Here is a 21385-nt window from a genome sequence, read left to right as displayed (position 1 = left end):
CAACTTCTGTTTCCTCAAATCCTCCTTTCATGTTTACAGTTTAGCTGAAATTTCCTGTCTACATTCTCTTTTCTTGCCTTTGAACACTTCTCCTCCACTGCTCCCCTCCCCAATAAATCCAACCTTTGAAATGCTGCCCTACAGTAATTGTTGAGCTAATTTTCTCTCAATTTTCTTATGGTTTACTAGAAAGCCTTTTTTGAGTGAGGACAAAATTCATAACATACCTTATGCTAAAAGACATTTGCATAATTTGGTACCATTAATAATTCAAAGGTTGATATAAAGCTAAAGATAGACTTACCACATGACCTAACATTTGTGCTTCTAGATATTCATCCAACAGATTTGAAAAATTATGCTCACACAAAAGCCTGCATATGAATGTTCATAGCAGTTCTATTCATATTTACCAAAAGCTGTGAGGAATCAAGAAGTCCTTCAAAAGGCGAATGGAGAAACAGTTGTGCTACATCCATACCGTGGAATACTATTCAGCAATAGAAGTGCACTATCAAGCCGTGTAAAGATATGAATTAGCATTGCTAAGTGCAAGAAGTTAGTCTTAGAAAGCTACATGCCATATAATTCCATTTATATTGCATTCTGGAAAAGAAAAAAAGCTGTAGAAGCCAAATCAGTGATAGGCAGAGTTTTGGAGAGGAAGATGGGTTCATTAGGTAAAGCACAGGGGATTTTTTTCAAGTCTATGAACCATTCTGTACAGGACTGTAATGGTGCATACATGACATTATTAACTTGTCAAATCCCATATAACTTTATAGTGCAAAGAATTTACTGTAGTGGAGGCACATTAAAAAAAAAAACACAACCAGAAGGTCAGGAAATCCAGAATGGGATACAGACTGTTACTAAAGAATCTGATCATATTATAAATGTATGAAATAACCTCACTGAAGAGGGTAGGGATAAAGAAATGCTGATTTAATTCAGTCATTGGGTACAGTGTACATGGCTCAGGTGACAGGTGCACCAACTTCTCAGAAATAACCACTAAAGAACTTATCCATGTAACAAAAAACAACCTGTTCCCCCAAAGCTATTGAAATTTTTAAAAAATCAAAGAAAAAAGCTATGTATCTAAAAAAAAAACTTTGGAATGACTGTAAGACTAATGACAAACTAAAGCTAGGTAATTATGGTTCTCTAGTTGATAAAGTTATTTCTTACAGGTGTGTGACTTCACAATTATGAAAGCTCTGTACATGTCTACAAAGATTAAACAAATAAATGGAAGGTGGATGATGGGAGCTAGGTTTTTTACTGTTGAAATGGGGTTAACATATGTTAAATAAAATAGGCAGAAAGCCATTGGCCTGAGGCTGCCTCTGTACATTGAGTTCCAAATAACAAACCACAACCTAACTTAGGAGTATACGTATTGTAACAGATACCCAGGTCTCAGCCAATCACAAGAAGTCAAGCTTTGGCCAATCACAGGCAGCCAGCTGACCAGAGCGCATCCAAATAAGGCAACTGCAACCAATCAGGCTATCTCTGTGCTTTAGCTCTGTGTTCAGCCTATAAAAGCTCATTGCCAAAGCTGCAGAGCAGTGCGCTAAATTCTCTTCTGAAAACCCCCTGTTCCCCCAAAACTACTGAAATTAAAAAAGAAAAGAAAAAAATTATTATGTATTGATATGTTTGGTTGTGTCCCCACCCAAAATCTCATCTTGAATTGTAGTCCCTATAATCCTAACGCGTCAAGGGAGGGACCAGGTGGAGGTAATTGGATCATGAGGGTGGTCTCCCTTAGGCTGTTCTTGTGACAGTAAGAGAGTCTCATGAGAACTGATGGTTTTGTAAGCATCTGGCATTTCCTCTGCTTGCACTCACTCCGTCCTGCTGCCCTGTGGGGAAGTTGCCTGCTTCTCCTTTCCCTTCTGCCATGATTGTAAGTTTCCTGCAGCCTCCCCAGCCATGTGGAACTGTGAGTCAATTAAACATCTTTCCTTTATAAATTACCCACTCTCAGGTATTTCTTCATAGCAGTGTGAGAATGGCCTAATACATGTATTCTGAAAAAAAATTAACTTTGAAGATGACTGTAAGACTAATGACAAATTAAACTATTAAACTGTATCTAAGTATTGTACTCTAGTTTAGGGCCCAATTCATGAATTATTCCTTGCTCAGATACACTCTTTTACATTTAATTTGTCTAACGCTTTTATGTTAACACACCTAAGCAGATGGAGAAAGCTAGAATGAGCCTATTTTTCTGGATTAACTTGGAAACATCAGTATGAATTCATGTTTAGCTTAATGTAGAGAGTGATGGCTATGTGAAGAAATGATTCTAAACAATGTGTATGCAAAGGTTGGCAAACACGTATCTATTTCCTAGCCCTGCTCACCTAGGAAACCTAAGAGCAATGGCATCCCACTAGCAATGAGGACAGCCAGCACCTAGGTAGTAGTTTTTAATGCCATTCACCAGTAAAAGGAACCAGGGTTTCTTGCAAAAATAGCTAATATTAGGGCTGGTTCTGAAATACACGTGATGAGCCAGGAGCATCTTCTGATGTCAGAAACTATGGAAGTGCTTTAAAAGATGACATGGTATGTCAAAGAGATGCACAAGACAACTGAAAAAGTTTCCCACTGCCAAAGCTTATAATATTAATGATGTATACGATGATGTTAAATGATGTATAATAGCTTACAACCCAAAGTATAAATATGTGCGTGTAATCCCAGCTACTCAGGAAGCTGAGGCAGGAGAATCGCTTGAACCTTGGAGGTGGGGGCCGCAGTGAGCCAAGATGGAGCCGCTGCACTCCAGCCTGGGCGACAGCGTGAGACTCCGTCTCAAAACAAACAAACAAAAAACCAAAACTATAAATAAATATCCATGATTGTATACTGACACAGATAAATAATCAAATAAGTAAAGAAATGTAGAATAGATAAATCTACTATACAGAGAATTCCAAACAATCTATGTAGCTGCTCCCTCCTCAAGGTGATAGAGTGTAAACTCTGTACTCCTTATGTGTGTGTGTGGCTACGTGTAGTGACCTGCTTCCGAAGAGTACAGAATGGGAATGGGGGAGTAACAAAGTAACTTTACAGTGGAGAAGCCTGTCAGTATCGTCAGGTGATAAAGGTTTATGGCATCAGAGTTAAGTTGTTAGCATAAACTCTTGATGTGTTGTGTTGAGAATGGCACTTTCATAATCCTAGGTTAGCTATGAGAAAATCCTCAGCCAAATTCAAATTGAGGGACATTGTACAAAACACCCAACCAGTAAACCTCAAAACTCAAGGTCATATAAAACAAGAAAAGTGTAAGAAACTGTCACAGCTAAGAGGAGCCATAGGTGACATGATGACTCAACGTAGTGTGGGCTCCTGGAATAGAAAAGGGACATTCGAGAAAAATTAGGAAATCTGATAATGCATGTTCTTTAGTTAATAATTATATATATTACTATATATAGAGTTACTCAGAAAGCAGGACTTGACTGGTTAACAACCCCAAACTAAGAAGTACCTTTGGTGAGACAAAAGCCTCCTGTGGGCAGGAAGATGCATGGTGGAGTGGGGTGGTCTGGATACCTGGACTGGGAGAAGACAGGATGGAGGAACTGAAGTAGAGTTCTATTAGGGAATGTAGGCTTTGCTCCAGCTGGGTGTGTAAAATCTTGAGAATGAATCAGCTGCAAGGATGCAAAGCCAGAGTGCAATGCAAAGGCGCTTCATTGATGAGTGACTAAGAGCCATACAGCTGTGGAGGATTCGTCAGAGTCTCGCTTTCTGTTACTTTGGAATCCTGGAAAAATTAGAATCTCTACAGCTCAAAGTTAGTCTGGAAAGTTTGGGCAATGGAAACATGCTTTACATTGAGTTCTGAAGGTTAGAACGTGTATGGATTGTTGAAGTTGAGCTATGTTGGGTCCTTGTAAATGAGAATTAGGCACAGATAAACAGGTGGTAATCAACTGGCTTGTTTGGCTAAAATAGAGCAGCCAAGTCTGGCTATGACACTAGGAGAAATCAATTCGATTTGAATGTTGGGGAAATCAATGGAAAGAAATTGTAAAATGGCCAGTGGTGTTCTTATATAAAGTTGATGAGTTTATATTCCATTATCAGAGAAATTATAAATGGGTTTTCCCTGGTGAATACATGTTTCACTCTTTTTGTATATTTTTCTGTTATGTAAGGTACTTTAATTTAATACAAAGAGATTGTGATATTTTGAAATATTTTACTTGGTTTTCATCACTGTTTCCTGACATATAGCTCCTAAAACCCTTGCCATCTTCAGTGGTATGTGTCTTTGATATGCTAATGAGGTGGCTTGTGGCTAGGATGGGGGCTAGTCACCCAAGACCAAGGCATGGTTAGAAGATTGGAACTTTCAACACCATCGTCCAACTTTCTTCGACCTTTAGAGAGGGGAGAGGGGCTGAAAGTTGAGTTGATCACCAATGGCCAATGATATAATCAGTTATGCCTATGTAATGAAACCTCCATAAAAGCCCCATAGAGCAGGGTTTGGAGAGTTCTGGATTGCTGAACACATGGAGCTTTCTAATGGAGGGTGTGTCCAGAGAGGGCACAGAAGCTCCAAGCTCCTTCTCACATACCTTGCCCTTTGCATTTCTTTCCTCTGGTTGTTCATCAATATCCTTTGTAATATTCTTTATTAATAAACCAGGAAAATGTAAGTAAGTGTTTCCATGGATTCCGTGAGCCGTCTTGGCAAATTAATCAGTTCAAGGAAAGGAGCTGTGGAAACCCTCAATTTATGGTCAGTCTTCAGGAGTTCCAGAGGCCCAGATTTACCACTGGTGTCTCTAGTGTGGGCACTTTTATGGGCTTGAGCCCTTAACGTGTGGGATCTGACACTATCTGCAGGTAGATAGTGTCGGAATTGGGTTGAATTAGGGAACACCCAGTTGGGGTCTGCTGAAAAACTGCTTGCTAGGGAGCTGATGTTACCAGCCCACAGCCACAGCTTGCTAGGGCAGGCAATTTTTGCTTCCCACCTCCACATTTTGGTGACCAGAGATGAAGCATTCTGTGTAAGACAGGAGGGTGAGAAAATCATTTTTTGTTTTTCCTATAACCTCACTCACCGTGGTCATTTCGTGGTTGATGTGGGCCAATTCAATTGTGTTAGTCTATTGGCAGGTCATAGACATAATGCCACATTCAGCCAAATGGTTATTCGTTGGCCAAGTAACCAATCGAATATGGTGAATGAATAACAGATACAATTTTGGGGAGATAATAAACATATCTCTTTGTGATCTCCAAATTTAAATTGTTAAAAATATCATACTTTAAATGAAATTTGTGTAATTTTGAATTAGTTAAGGACTGTTTTCATCATTTTGAATGGCAGGCTCATAAATGGTCCTCAGTGATCCCGCGTCTTGGTATTCACGCCTTTGCATAATTCTCTTCCCTGATGTGTGTGTTGTACATAGCGACTGGCTCATTAATGAACAGAATATGGCAAAACTGATGTGATGTCACTTTCACGATTGGGTTACAGAATACTGTGACTTTCGTTTCTGTCTCTGTCTTTCACTTTTTGCTCTGGAGGAAGCTAGCTGCTGTATTGTGAATGGTTTACAGAGAGGCTTATGTGATATGGAGCTGATGTTACCAGGCCACAGTCAGACAGGACTGGAGGCCTACTGAGAGCTACGTGGATGAGCTTGGAATTAGGCCTTCTCCCTGGTGTGTCTTGATGTGATTTCAGCCATCATTGACCCCTTGGTGGCAGCCTCATGAGAGATGCTGAGCCAGAGGTCACAATGAAGCTATGCCAGCAAGCCTGACCTTCATAAACTGTGAAATTAAAACCTTTGTTTTAAGGTGGTAAATGTTGGGGTAATTAGCAATCAGCATTACATGACTAATCCAGTCATATACATTCTATATTACATTAAAATCAAGTCACCAGATGAGCTTTTGCCTTTAAATAAGGAGGGTAACATTAACATTCTGGGAAAATATCTTTCAGATCTTTGAATATGTGTTAACAGAGTTACCTCTGTATATAGGACAGCTTTGAAACTAGACAACAGGATTGCTATTTCTGGAGGGGCGCTGTGGCTCATGCCTGTAATCCCAGCACTTTGGGAGGCTGAGGCGGGCGGGTCACTTGAGGTCAGGAGTTCAAGACCAGCCTGGCCAATATGGTGAAACCCCATCTCTACTAAAAATACAAAAATTAGTCAGGTGTGATGGCGCAATACAAAAATTAGGCATGATGGCGCATGTCTGCAATCACAGCTACTTGGGAGACTGAGGCAGGAGCATTGCTTGAACCCAGGAGGCAGAGGTTGCAGTGAGCTGAGATTGCACCACTACACTTTACCTTGGGCGACACAGCGAGACTCTGTCAAAGAAAGAAAGAAAGAAAGAAAAGAAAGAAAGAAAGAAAGAAAGAAAGAAAGAAAAAAGAAAGAGGAGAGAGAGAGGGAGAGAGAAAGAAAGAAAGAAAGAAAGAAAAAAAGAAACGATTGCTATTTCTTTTACCTTTTCAGAATAATCAACAGCATGTACTATATTTCAAAGACAATTCCTTAACAGTTCCTTAAACAAACATGCATGAGTCATTCTATTGTGTTTTCAATACATTCTCTTCCCAGTTAGTGTCGACTCATCAATCATTAAGAGAAAAAGAAAAAACTTTGACTTTAGGCATGAAATAGAACAGAAAGGAATATTCGGTTTTGCTTTCTAACTCCTCCTAAATGTGTCTACATTTTAACTCTTCAAGGGGGATAGGCTTGTTTTGCATGTTTTTGTTAACGAAATGGAAAGGAGGAAAGCGATGGTTCTAGATAAAAAAGTAAAAGACCTCTGTCAAGGCTCAGGATAGGGGAGGGAAATAAAAATCGAATGGAATCTAAGAAAGTTCGTCCCACTTTGATTTCTCTGGTTCTTCATTCATATCATGTTCAAAACTGCCCCCTACACTTTTCTGTACAAATGGGGTCCATTTACTGAACAGATATTTTTCTTTTTTATTCTCTTTGCTAATGTTCCTTATATGCACAGATCAAGCTTCACACCTTCTCACACTTACGTTGCTTCTTTTGGCCTGTGTTCTGTTTGCTTGCCATATGTAACTATACTTGCAACATTTCCAGACCCAGTTTAAAGTTTGAAATATATTCTCCCCTACACTTTGTATTTTTGCACCTTTGGAACTTGGCATAACTTTTCTCCATCAGAATCTGATTGATCTTCTTCTTCTTTTTTTCTTTAGTTAGTTAATTTCAAAGAAGCATTGCCTCTACTTTTATCATTTTTGGCCCAACTCTGAGTTCAGAGAACATAAAAATGTAGCAGTGTATCAGAAAAATATCTTTGTAGTGCTGTGGGGGCAATCCTAATAGACGGGTGCTTACGTTCATAGGACAGCTGGATTAGATCAGAAAGTATTCGTTTAAGCTTTTCAACTGACTTTGTGTATTGAACCTTCCTCTGCTAAGGAAGGATGCTGTCTCAAGTGACCTTTTACTAATATAAAAATGAAGGTTTGTCAAATGTGAGATCCGATTTATATTGTAATTCACAGAAGTATTATACTTGGAGATATTGTCCCAAAACTAAAATCATGCTTCCTAATTTATCTGATGACTCTCTACGGACGCAGGAAACTATTCTATAATAATTTATATTGCCCACCATGTCACAGATGGACAAGTGTTTATGCAATTATTCCAGATTGAATCTTCTTTCTCCTGCTGGACACCTCCATTCTCTAAGATCAAGGTCAAGTTTTACTCCCTTCACAAATCCCTCTCTGATCACACCCACATTGATCTTAATGCATTAATTGTCTTTCTTACTTTAACTCTTAATTATATATTCTTAAATAGCTTGGTGTACTCTTCCTTCTCTCCATTGCGCGACAAACACATACTTGTTATTTAGGACTCATGGAGAACATCACCTTCCCCTCGAAGTCACTCCTGACAATTCTCACCCAGGGGAGCAGGTGTTTCCTCCACACTGTTCCCATAGCATCAGCTGTGTGTGAGAATCCAGATGCATCCCTCCAGTTGATAATGTACCTCTCTCTACTTTCTCTCTCTCCCCATTGCAGAGTGAGCTCCTTTCCAGTAGGAGGTTCATCATGTTCAACTCTGTCTCACTGTCACCTATTCCTGTCTGGAAAATTAGGGAAACTCAACATATATTTGAGCTTTTTAAATTTGACATATATTTGAGCTTAATAAATAAATGAACACAAAAGAATAAATAAATGAACATGTAAAGGAATACATTATTGTAATTTATGTGTATCAAATAATGACAGATGCATATAAATTAATTCATTATATGTATCAATAAATCAGCTATGTGCATGAATTAATCATTATATATATTAACTAGAAGCACCAAATCAATTACTAATACATATTAATTAATGGTTACATTCATATTTATTTCTTGCTGAATTAGTAGAAAAAATGAGTTCATAAGATGCATGAACTCTCCTATTTAACTGAGGGAAGAGATTTTGTTTTATTCACATATGACATTTTAACAAAATGTTTTTATTAGAAATATAATTTACTCAACTTTAAGAAAGTTAGAATTTAGGGAAGAAAATAAGGAAGATGTCACTTGGACAAACACCAGTAAACCCAGTGTTTTAACCATAGCACTTGATATGTTTTCTTTACATATTTTTCATGTAGATATTGTTGTGTCTTATACTTTTGCATACTATCATTAGAATGGTTGCATAATACTCAATGTAATCGAGGGTCATAGCTCAACTTATTGAAATCCACCAGCCGAAGATTATAAGAACACAAATGAATGAAACAAAATGAGATTTATTTAGCTTGCTGCTGCAAAGGAGAGCACTCACTGTTGGAACTGTGGAGGTTCCAGGAGGAGGATTTGGGGGATGGCTTATGAGAGGATTTAGCCTCATGCAGGGTGATTCTAACAGGGCTTACAGAGGAGAGGACCATTTCTGACTTGGATGCTGTCAGAAAGCAGGAGCAATTTAGAGACTGGTTATATTGGCAGTTACTCTCTAGGAGGTGGGAGGATCAAAACAACACTGTGTTGTATGGGTAAATCAACGGAAGCCACTAGGGTTAGTACAAAGAGAGGGTTGTTTAGTTGTTTTGTGGTTGCAGAATGTCCCTCTTGCTATCTTGTTTCAGGCATGGTGACAAACACATCATGCTTAGGTCATCATTGATATTTAGTGTATGTTTATTACAGCCTTCTCTTCCTTCCCATTGCCAGGGCAAGTTTTCACTTTCTGAAACTACTTCTTATTGGATATTTAGTTTTCTTCATGTTTTCAATTTTATGATGTAATGCCTTACGTACCATTGTAAATATAGTTTCCTTCTAAAAAATAGAATCTCAGAGATGGCTATTAGTATCAGACATGTGGTCATTTTCCTTTGTTCTCTTTTACAACCATATTTTCCAGACAAATTGCTGTATGTCACTGTTAACAGTGATATGTGATACTGTACCTCCATCATTACTGTGAATTGTACATTTTAAAAATGGATTATTTTAATAGGCAAAGATGGAATATAATTTTTAACTTGAGTTTCCATAATTATTTGTGAGTTTGATTTCTTTTTTACCTCTGCGTTTGCTCTTTTTGGACTATCTCTTTACATTGTTTGTCAGTTGGGGCCTTGTGTTTCTTATTCAATTCATGTTAGCTCTTCTAGTAATTGAAAATACTTTTACAGTTTAGTCAAAAAAATTTTTTGCATATTAAAATTTTATGTAGTTCCATAGGTCCATTTTTTTCCCTTTGTGGTTTCTACCATGCCCTTCTTATTTTCATACATCCTTCCAATGGCCCAAACTTGATTTTACTATTCAGTTTAACTCTTTAATCCATCTGAAATTATTTGGGGGTGTGGTGAGAAATGCAACTTTAAAATATTACTTTGAAAGATATGATCATATTCAATTTCTCAATAATTGCCTTATTCATTTTCTTATACTGAGTAGCATCTTTGGACAGATGAATATATTTGTTGATGCTAAAAGCGAATATTGGCTATTTTTGAAAATGGTGTTTGCCTAGACAAAATCTGAAGTAATTTCTCCAGGGCAAAAATGTCAACTATTGGCAGAAATCATAGCAAATATTGTGAATAAATGGATGGATAAATAAGAAAGAAATGATTATGAGCATGCAGGAAAATGTTAGGGCAATGTATTTGAGCTGCATGATTCTTTATAAATTAGTGGATTTAAAATTTCAAAATGAGGTAATTGTGTTTTGCTTTAAGCTGTTAAATTTGGGATGTTACTCAAGAATACTCATATATTAGTTTACTATTTTCCCAAATAATTTTGGTTAAATGTTTATTTGAGAAACAAAGGCAACTTCCCGAAAGAAAATGTGTCAATAGTGTTTGAATCTGAATTTTTATTGTATGTAATCTTGGTTTTAAGTCAGAGTCATAAAGTTCTATACACTGAGTATGATCTTATAAATACCTATTGGAGGCTGGGTGCGGTGGCTCATGCCTCTAATCCCAGCACTTTGGGAGGTTGAGGCGGGAGGATTACCTAAGTCAGGAGTTCGAGACCAGCCTGGCCAACATGGTGAAACCCCCATCTGTACTAAAAATACAAAAAAATTAGCCAGGCATGGTGGCAGGTGCTTGTAATCCCGGCTACTGGGGAGGTTGAGGCAGGAGAATCGCTTGAACCTGGGAGGCAGAGGTTGCAGTGAGCTGAGATCATGCCACTGCACTCCAGCCTGGGCAACAAGAGTGAGACTTAGTCTCAAAAATCAATCAAACAAACAAACAAAAACACTCATAAAATAACTTAGAATATAATCCTTTTTCGGGTATTGTGTATTAACTTTTAGATCTGATTGCAGTTTTGAGGCAAAAAGGAAATGTACTCAATAATAAAATGTATATTTAAATGGTTGATATTTGAGTTTAAATATTTTAATAATTACTCTAGGTATTGAGACTAGTAAATATTGAAGCCGAATGCCTTTAAGTATCTATACCAACACACGTGTCTACTTTATAAGTATCAATATGATTTCATACATTAAGCATATATGTATTTAAAAGCTATGATACTTTCAGAAATGTAAACAATTGCTTTTTGTGTGTGTGCTGAAGGCTTAACTCCACTAGGACTCTTGGTTCTGAATACGACATGCTTTCTTCATTTATGACAGTCTTACAGCATCAATTGTGTCCTGCAGCCATTGTGTTGCGCAGTGCCCTCCCTGGGATTAGCTTTCAGAGCACTTCATAAAACATTTTAATACCACTATGTAGAAACAGATATACATTAATTCCATTTCCAAGGGCTTTTAAGAAATGCAGCTTTATTTTAGGTTGCAGCTAATTTTGAATTGTTACTTTTAGTGGAAGCTTAAAACATCATAGTTTTGTTTTTTAAATTAAAGATCAGGGTTTCAATGTTGCAATCTGGGAAAAAAATTGCAGTGTAACAGTGAAGCATTTTCCTTTTCCTTTTTCTTTTCTTTTCTTTTTTTTTTTGGTCGTAGGGAGTGGGGAAATGCAGTCAACACTCCCTTTGCCATATGCTTCAACTTTCATGTCTGTTTTGCCATCATCTATTCCATTAACATTGTGATTAATTGAAAACTCACTAGAATTTCAATATCTTGAAAACTAGCCAATGCCGGCTCTTTGGAGGCTACATTGAAAATAAATAACAATAAAATCAGGGTGATTTAGGCTTTTGAAGTCTTTAAAGAAACCATCACTATGATGTTTACTACTGCTGCGGAAAAGAGAACAACACTCTACATTTCTGGCATTGTAAAAGACACACGGCAACTGAAAGAAAGCTTGAATTTCTGGGAGTAGCATTAGGATACAGGACTCCTGCTGAGCCCACCAGTTCCTTGCTCTACACAGCTGCTTTCTCAGCTGGGGTTTTGAAATAAGCACTGTGAGAAAAGACAGAAATGACCATGATGTATCTTCCTCACTATGAGAAAAAAAGGTAATGTTTAATTAACGCTTCAGGCTTCTGGTTTCCAACTTATTGCTGTGTTTGTTTGTATGTTTTGCTTGGGATATTTTTTATGCTCTCGTTCCTTTTCATTTCATGGAATACAATGCCTAACTAAAAATGTCTTTGTGCTTGTACTTATGGGAGAAGGATTCTGTGCTTCTGGCTTCACTGAAATTAATAAGAGCAGTCTGCACATTTATACTCACAAGATATTAACATGGCTCATGCTCACTTAGCTAAGCTTGTGTGTAACATAGTAAAAATGCCACAAGTGAAAGAGCAGCATCTGACTTGTGAAAAATTCATGGATTTACTTTATCTATTGCCGTCCTATAATATTGTACCGTGATGTTAACAATGAGCTGTACTTTAGGGCTGGATTAAGTAGTAAGAGAAGATTATTAAAGCAATAAACAATGCTTTAAATCGTCCAGCCATAAAGAATCATATTATCTCCATTTTAACTCGTTACAAATTGTACTTGGATTGCATAGATAAAAATTAATTAAAAACACATGAAGAATTCTATTCTTCATAGCTTTATTTGGTTCTGCTTCTTAGACAAAAACCCAGTGGAGTTTTTCATAGCATCCTTTTCATCTCATTGAGAATATAATTGACTCTTGAACAACAAATGGTTGGGGCTCTGACCTCTATAGAGTTGAGAATCTGCATATAACTTTTCACTCCCCCAAAACTTAACTACTGATTGCCTACTGTTGAGTGGAAGCCCTACCGACAGCATAAACAGTCAACATATATATTATATGTGTTATGTATATTATATACCATATTCTTACAATAAAGCAAGCTAGAGAAAAGAAAATATTAAGAAAATCAGAAGGAAGAAATTTTTTTTTATTTATTAAGTGGAAGTGGATCATCATAAAGGTCTTCATCTTCATTCTGTTCATGTTGAGTAGGCTGAGAAGGAGGAGGAAGAGGAAGGTCTGGTCTTGCTGTCTCAAGGGTACAGAGGTGGAAAAAAATCCATGTATAAGTGAACATTCACAGTTTGAATTTGTATTGTTTAAGGCCAATGGTTATTTATTTTACTAACCCAGAATGATCTGCATAAAAAGTGCTCCATAATGTGTGCATGTATAAGTGTATACTTCACTCTGACTTGGGTATTATGAATTACCTCTGTGATTTTTATTAATTTTCTGGTTGGAAAGTTGAATACTTTTGAACTTCAATAATGCTCTTGGGAGTAAAGTTCAGAGGTTGGATGCTTATTGGAAATATGCCAATTTAGTTTTATTTTAATGGTTTGAACTAAAATATTGATTGATAACACTTTAGTAATCACTCGGTATAAAATCTGGTCAGCAATTAATTTTACAAACATTCATTGTGTGTCAGGCTTTGGACTTGGCAAGGAAGACAAATGATAAGTGTGTGGCTCTCACTCTCAAGATCCTTATAGTTTCATTCTTTGGCTCAATAAGCTGTTTTCTGAGGAAGGATTTGATGTTTAACTATATTGCTGTACAACCTATGTTGCAGTAGGGTTTTGCAGAATGTATTGAATTACACTTCCAGGTAAAATAATATTTGCCTAGTAGGCAATTGGTCTGAACTGGATTAAGTTTTGCCTACTCATGCTACAACTATTTATTGAATAACTATTTTGTATCAAGCACTGTTGTAAACACTACAGATATAGTAGAAATCAAGACTGAGTCTCTACCCTCGTGGAGTTTACATCCTAGCAGGGACTGGGGAGGAGGAGGTAGCCTGCACTTTCACACTTTTTTTTAGTAGGATAATGAGGCAGAGGTGCCCTAGAAATTGAAGCTTCTGACTTGATACTAAGCAATTAATATGTCCTACTTGCTTTCTAAACTGTACAGCACTGACCCAAAGGAAAATAAAGATCTTCCACAATACTTGTAAGTACTTTCCTAACACTTGCAAGCGATTTTAAAGTCAGACAACAAAAAACTTATAATAATGTAACCCTTCCAAATTTTGTGTTAAGAATAGTATACAAAAAATATTAACACTATTCATATAGGGTAGTGATTTGAAGTTTTGGTTCAGAAGTGGTTAAAATTTCTTAGCAAGAGTTTACCTGGAGCTTTCCCTTGACCTGACAATTGGCAAAACCCACAGTTTCTTTTGTTTTTTTTTTAGACGGAGTCTAAAACCTGTCACCCAGGTTGGAGTGCAGTGACACCATCTTGGCTCACTGCAAGTTCTACCTCCTGGGTTCACGCCATTCTCCTGCCTCAGCCTCCCGAGTAGCTGGAACTACAGGCGCCCACCACCACTCCCGGCTCATTTTTTGTATTTTCAGTAGAGATGGGGTTTCACTGTGTTAGCCAGGATGTTGTCGATCTCCTGACCTCATGATCCACCTGTCTCGGCCTCCCAAAGTGCTGGGATTACAGACGTGAGCCACCGCGCCCAGCCAACCCACAGGTTCTCAATGCCTGCTGAAATTGCTACACACTCTCTGTGGGTCTGCTTTGGTTACTAGTGACAATGTCCACCAGAAAAAGAACTTGAAGAACATTTATATGTGGCTTTATATCACCTCTCTTTTTCATTTTGAATAATTCATATTTCCTGTTTTAAGATTGCAGTGGAATACATGTTTTCTATTTTATCTTTTTTTGTTTGTTTGTTTGTTTCTTGATTTGTTTCTATTTTTTCTGTCTATTTTCACATAGGCATCTAATGTTTTTGGCTCACACTAAAGTATTTTAAATCCATTTCTCCATTATCATTTCTGCCATAACAGTTGGAAAAAACTTAAGTTCTTATGTCCCCAGCCTCTTTTGCAGTGGGAGCAGTCATATGCTTTAGTTCTGGAATCTAAGAAATGGCCCGAACTTGCTAAGAGCTCTAGGAAGGATTTTGCTTTTCCTCATGTCAGGGCATGTTATAAGGTATTACCTGATATAATCCCTGGCATGGCTCCTCCTTCCTTCTTTCTTGAAGGCAAACTGGAATGCTGAAAGCTACTGCAGTCATCTTGCAACCAGGAAGCAAACATGAGAAATCCCAAGAGAATTTCAGAAATTGTCAAACCACTGAACCAATGCTAGCTGCTTCCCTCAAGACGACTTCTTATGCCAGAAAAAGTATCCAATATTTATGAAGCCACCCACTCTATAAAGTGCTTCCTGTTATTTTCAGCTGGAAGCATTCCTAACGGATGATGCCACACACATAACATGCATAAACAATTGTTAGTAATTATTGAAAGTTGAGCATTAAGCTGTACATTAAAACACAACGATGAAGGCAAAATGCAACTCTCATCTTGAAGAAGCTTATGGTGAACACTTTATAAGTTAAGCCAATAAGAATCAAAAGCCCTTCGGATATTAGTTGCAGGTCTGCAACTAATCTAGACTGCTATGTTTCTTACTGATTCTTGGCGTTTGTTTTCTCATATATAAAACAAGGGATTGCATTATTTCCTGGGTCTATTCCAAATATACATTTCCAAGTTTGTTAGAATAAAATGTATTTTAAATCCATGGATTTGTAACACTTCCTGTCAAATGATATTTTAACATTTGTATTCTATGGATACTTTGGATGCAAAAGAAGCCTTTGCGCATTTCCTGTTCATGCTTAGGATTCTGTGCATACTACATTGAAAAAGCTAGGCTATGAGTTTGAGCATTTTGATATGCCATCCTAAAATTTAATTTACTTAGCATTCCAGAAGTCAAGTTTATTTATTTACCTACGGAACAGCATAAATAGAATACTGGGAAATACCTTTCAGGAAGAATCTTTCCCAAGAAAATCCTACACAACTTCAGTAATTTTCTTCCCTTTTAGGAGCACAAAATTCAGACAAAAATAATTCCATTAATATGGAGGTATAGCTGATGCACTAGGCTTTCCAGCTTTTTTGTGATATGACTGAACAAGTGTATGAAATTGCCAGAAAGTATTTTCATTGCTAGCAGGGAAGGTATTTTAAAATTTTGCTCAGGAGGCATAAAGGACAACAAATAAAGTGTTGCTATACTGTTTAAAAGATTATGAACGAATGTGAATTAATGGAAGAATTGATCATAAACAGCATGAATTTCAGTCTACTATATGTTTCCATCTCATTTTGCAATAGCAAGGGGTTATGTGCACTGACCAAATGCCAGTTGCTCCAACCAAGTCTTGATTTTTTTTTTGTCATGATATGTTGATGCTTAATTCTAAATTGTAATTTGATTGGTGTTGGAAACTGAGGTGTACAAAGAACCCATCACTGGGAATAGAAACAAGGTAAAATATAAAAGAAAGAATTGATAGCTAGCACAGGAATTTAACATGGAAAATGAAAAAAAGCAAAGAAGAAAGAATGGCGTGTGCGTGTGTGTGCACGCGCATGTGTGCACGTGTGCATAGGCAGACATGTGGAGTAATTAGGCAGGGAGAGTAAAAGTGCTTCAGTGTAGAGGTCGTGTCCTTTTTATGAGATGAGGAAATTATTTCTGGACAATTACCATTACTTCTTGTTTTCCAGAGTAATATGCAGTCCACGGGCTGGAGAGCCAATCTGGTACTTAAAAAGGAGAGATTCTTGCTTTCTTTGAAGCAGCGTAGTATCTCAGGGTGGTGGTTGAGTACCACAGAAACAGAGAAGCATGTTCTCTACATGCTGGAAGCAGTCATCCTGTTGCTAAGGAAACAGCCTCACTCAGCAAGGGTCACCTTTGGAAACAACTGCAAGACTTCAAAGCAGATCAATAGAGAAACACCAAGACCTGAGCATCCTAGCTAATGCTCTCTCTCTCTCTTTTAAATATCCTTTTCAACAAATGTTTACTTACGTGATTTCTGTTTAGTGGGCAGTAGCAAGGCAAAATTGAATGTGTAATAAATCGAGCCGGGTATTTTTCAAGCTCTGGCTCTTGGAGATCTGTGGTTTTTAATAGATGCTTTGAGTGTGGGATTGTGCGGAAACAGCAGGATGGAGATGGACTGATATCATGTTTAAAAAGAGATGCTGCATTTATGACTTCATTCGAGGGAAAGGTTCACTCATTAAAAAATGTAAATTCTTTACTCATACAAGCATACTTCATTACTCATTTGTTCACATTAGTGAGATTTTTAATTTCTGAAAACATCTTGTCATATCTTAGGCTTATGCACTTTTGTGTGCCACTAGAGAAGATTTCATTCATGTATTCATTTGTTCATTCATTTCCCAAATATCTTTGATTTTCTACTGTTTCAGGTACTCTGGGGATAAGAAGTGAATAGAACATATTTAAGCTCTGGGGTACTCAATCTAAAGTAGAAAGCAGATACGGAAAAAAAAAAAAAAAAACCCAAAGAAACAGTGGAATCACCTGCAGAGGGAACACAAGGAGATGCTTGTAATTTTTTCCTGGGGAGGTGAGGGAAGGCATTTGGGGAAAGAAAATGCCTGAACTCATCCCTGAAGGATGGATTAGAATTGAACAGGGAATCTAGTTCTAGAAGTCCCAAGACAGAGACAACAGCAAATACTAAGTGCAGAGAGGTGAGAAAGAGATTCCATTTGGCTCTATTGATGAAGTTTAGGATATATTATGAACTGTGTTTGGACAGGAGGCCAGAAAATGAAACTGGGCCTGGATCATAAAAGTTCTTAACTTAATATAAAAATAAGGATATACTTTACTGTTAGTTTTTCAGAATTTTAAAATTTAATGTTATAATAAATAGAGCCTAGCTTGGTGTTACTCCTCCCTTACCCCTTTGACAATATAAAATTTGTTACAGATACCTAAATGCTTTCAGATGCCTTCATGAACTGGAATTTCAGTGGCTATTTAACATCTAAATCAAGAATTGTAAAATTTAGTGATAAATTCTTGCTATTAACAATCACAAACATATTTGATCTATTAAAAGATGAATAATTGATTTTTATAACTGGGATTAGGACAATTTCTACTTTCAAGGTAACTAGTAAAATTAAGTTGTTGGTTTCAACCATTTCTTGAAATCATATGCTTTTTTTGGTAGAAAATTTTAGTGACAAATGCAGATAGCTATTCTATCTCCTAAAGTGTTATGAGCCACACTGAAATGCACCTTGTTAACTCTTCCTTTATAAGGGACAAGAATGAACCTTGTGTACAAGAAAATGTGGTGGGTTCCGATGTTTGGGAGCTATAGCTTGTTGGCATCATCTAAGTTAGCCACCTGTTCTAGCCTGCATTTGCTGAATAAATTAGATGCTCTTGGGAGAGTGTATGCAGCTGACTGGGTTGCCTTGTTACCAAGGCAACCATTTTTCTTCTGCTCTATGACTCTGAAAGGTTTCATAACTCATTAGTGCTCCTGTGGGCATCAACATGACAAAATTCCTTTCGTTTCTTTTTTAAGTTCCTGGTCAAGATGATGAGATTAGTGAAAATTAATAAATACTCTCACCATATTTTTTTATTCATAAAGGATATTTTCCAAATGTTTGAAAAACTTAGGTCCAAACCTTAAAGGCACAAATGTAACAGTTAAATGGAGGAATATGCACAATAATGAATAAAAAATGAAAAATATTTTCAATCTCAGATATTTTCAAAGAAAAATCTAAGGCAAAATATGTAAAAACATAGATTCTCTAAGACAGTGGATAAAAACTTATTTTTATAATTATTCCAGCTGTTATCTCTATCAGGTCTTTTTTACTCTCTCTGATATGGCACAAGAAAGAGCTCAATTTAGCAAAGCTGTTATCAGATCCATAAAGTCATTAATTTAGGGGGTCAGTGATCATTTTCAGAATGCCACAGGGCCCAAGGAGTCGTGGAGGGATGGCCCACCCTACACTACGGGAACACCATCAGAAATCCATGCAGGTTTTTAATCCCCAAGTGACATTTAGACCCAGGATATTTATTTTCTTTTGTGATCCGTATTTGTTGTTTTTCCTCTCTTGTTTATATGTTGTCCCTTTTGATTTCATATCTTCATGCACTAGAATAAATCAGTTAGCCTCCCACACAGGTAAATTTCTTAAATAGTCACCTTATACTAGGAATTCTACATATTATTTCACTTGCTTCATTTCTAATGTCAACTTGATGAGATGGATATCATTTATCTCATTTTACAAGTGAGGAGACTGAGGCCGAAGGTAGCAGAGTTGGTGTTCAGATTGAGTTGCAGCTCATTCCAAAGCACTATTTTCCCACTATGCAGTGGTGTCTCTAAAATTCTATAATAATGATGTATATCCTTTCTGAACACTGGAGTATTAGGGAGAAAAAAAACCAGATGGTATTTTGAGACATTAAAATTAAGCCTCTAAGAGGGCCCTTGTTCTATTTATTTTTATTTATTTATTTTTTTGACAAGTGTAATGCAACTCTAGGCTCTGCCAAATTCACTGTAGTGCTGAAGCTTTTGTACAGATTATGGGAATAGCTTTATCATACACGGCAATTTCTTTGACACTGGTTTTTATTATCCTTCTATAAGTACTAGAGAAACTGATTGAAACTGAACCTTAAACTCCCATTTTGTACTGATCTTACTTGTTGTTTGCAGTTGAAGAATAACATCCTGCTGATATCCACTGCAGGACTGCTAGGACCTCTGTTAGAGATTAAGCTCATGTTTTGATTGTAGACAAACCTTAGTGCAATTAGATTTACCCTAGTTTCTTACTTTATAGTGATTCTGCATCCTGAGATTTCAAAGGTGTAACTAATATTTTCAAATACATAGTTCATTGATAGATACAGGAACATTTTAAGATATGACCACACCATGAATAGACAGTTTTAAAAAAGACAGTGTCCAATAAAGCAGTGCAAATATTTTACATGGTGTGAATGCAGGGGGATTATGGTTTTTGTTAATACATTGTGGTTGATCTCTGCTGTAAAGATTAACACTTCACTAGACATAAACATGCAGGAGGAGCACAAAGACGTTATTCTTCTAGAATACAGGGATTTGACAAAAGAAGAAAACACATACTTGCATTTGCTACAAGCATGATGAATTTGCTTTTTTTCTCTCCTATTTCCAGCATCAATGTAATGTCTGAAAGCTAGAAGAATATGGCAATTATTTGCAATCTGAAAAATAATGTTATGCAAAGGCATTCTATTTGCATTTTGAGAAACACCTTTATTTTCATTATTTGCTTCTGCCATTCTCTTCCACATTTACCTAGATCAGATTAAAATACTACTTTTGTGCTCCAAATAGTGTTCTGGTGCCCTCGTTTATTCAATGTGCTTTCAGCAACCATTTAATGGTCTCCCTTGTTTGAGGTACTCTGCTAAGGGCTGGGCACCCAGAGATGAACATGCAGTCCGTCTGTACCATGAGCTCAGCTTTGTGGGGGAGATGTACAAGGCAGTCAGTGGTCTCCGTAGGTTAGCACTGTCATGGAGTACAGTGCACCTGTGGGTTGAAGGATCTACTAGAAAGTATTTTCAAATGAAGCGATTCTTCCAGCATCTACTTACCCTCAATCTGAATCACCCTCAGTACTTTGTACTGCAGACCATTGTCCCTATTACTTGCCCCAAACATGCCCTGCCCTCAAAGAATGGCAATCCTCCCAGATGTCTGCTCCTCTCTATTGAGTATTTCTGCAACACCGATGATTACGTTGCATGATGACCATTAGAGGCCACAGCACCAATCAGGAGAGCAGCTTACAGGCATGAAGTCCGCGGGCACTTCCCACCAGCGTTGGAAAGCAACACATTCATGGCGTCAGGATTCATTCTGCTGTTGTTTTAAATCTAAATTTAAGTTCCTCTCTATTTTCACACAAAGGAAATCATATTAAATATATTGATCTCTGACTCGATTTGTTCTCAAATAATTTGAAATAATTTGGTGTACTCAAGTCACAAAGGATGTTTGGTGGTGGACCTTGGACAATCCAAACCAAACCTCCAGAGGGAAGGCAACCAAGGCTGTTCTGGAGAGGCCAGAAGCAGCAAATCATTAAGTCATTTCCATGATGGACTCTACTCACACTGCCTTTTGCCTCTGGTTGTCCCTGTTCTACTTTATAAATTCCTAAGAGGAGAATTTTTATCTAGGTTAGGCCACGTGTCTCTGCACTAGACTCAGTCAACCATGGCAGAAGAGACTGGTAGAAGTGACCACTGGAAGTGTCATTATGAGCTCTACAGCTCTGCAATTACACTGGTCTTTCCCTCATTTCCTTGAAAGGAGCCAGTTTCTAAATGAAAGCAACTTGCCAGCACTGACTGTCAATTTATTGTCTCAAGTTTGAACTACTAGTCAAGGCCTCTTTTCTAAACTTTATTTCTTCTTACTTTATGTTATCAGGATCACTATTTTTTTGTGTGTATATACATATATATACACACATACACATATTTTTTGTGTATATATGTGTGTGTGTAAATATATACAT

The sequence above is a fragment of the Colobus angolensis genome, unplaced genomic scaffold (genome assembly GCF_000951035.1).
Source record: "Colobus angolensis palliatus isolate OR3802 unplaced genomic scaffold, Cang.pa_1.0 Scaffold266, whole genome shotgun sequence".
NCBI lineage: Eukaryota > Metazoa > Chordata > Mammalia > Primates > Cercopithecidae > Colobus > Colobus angolensis.
The sequence above is the reverse complement of the archived record's forward strand: the minus strand, read 5'-3'. Positions refer to the sequence as shown.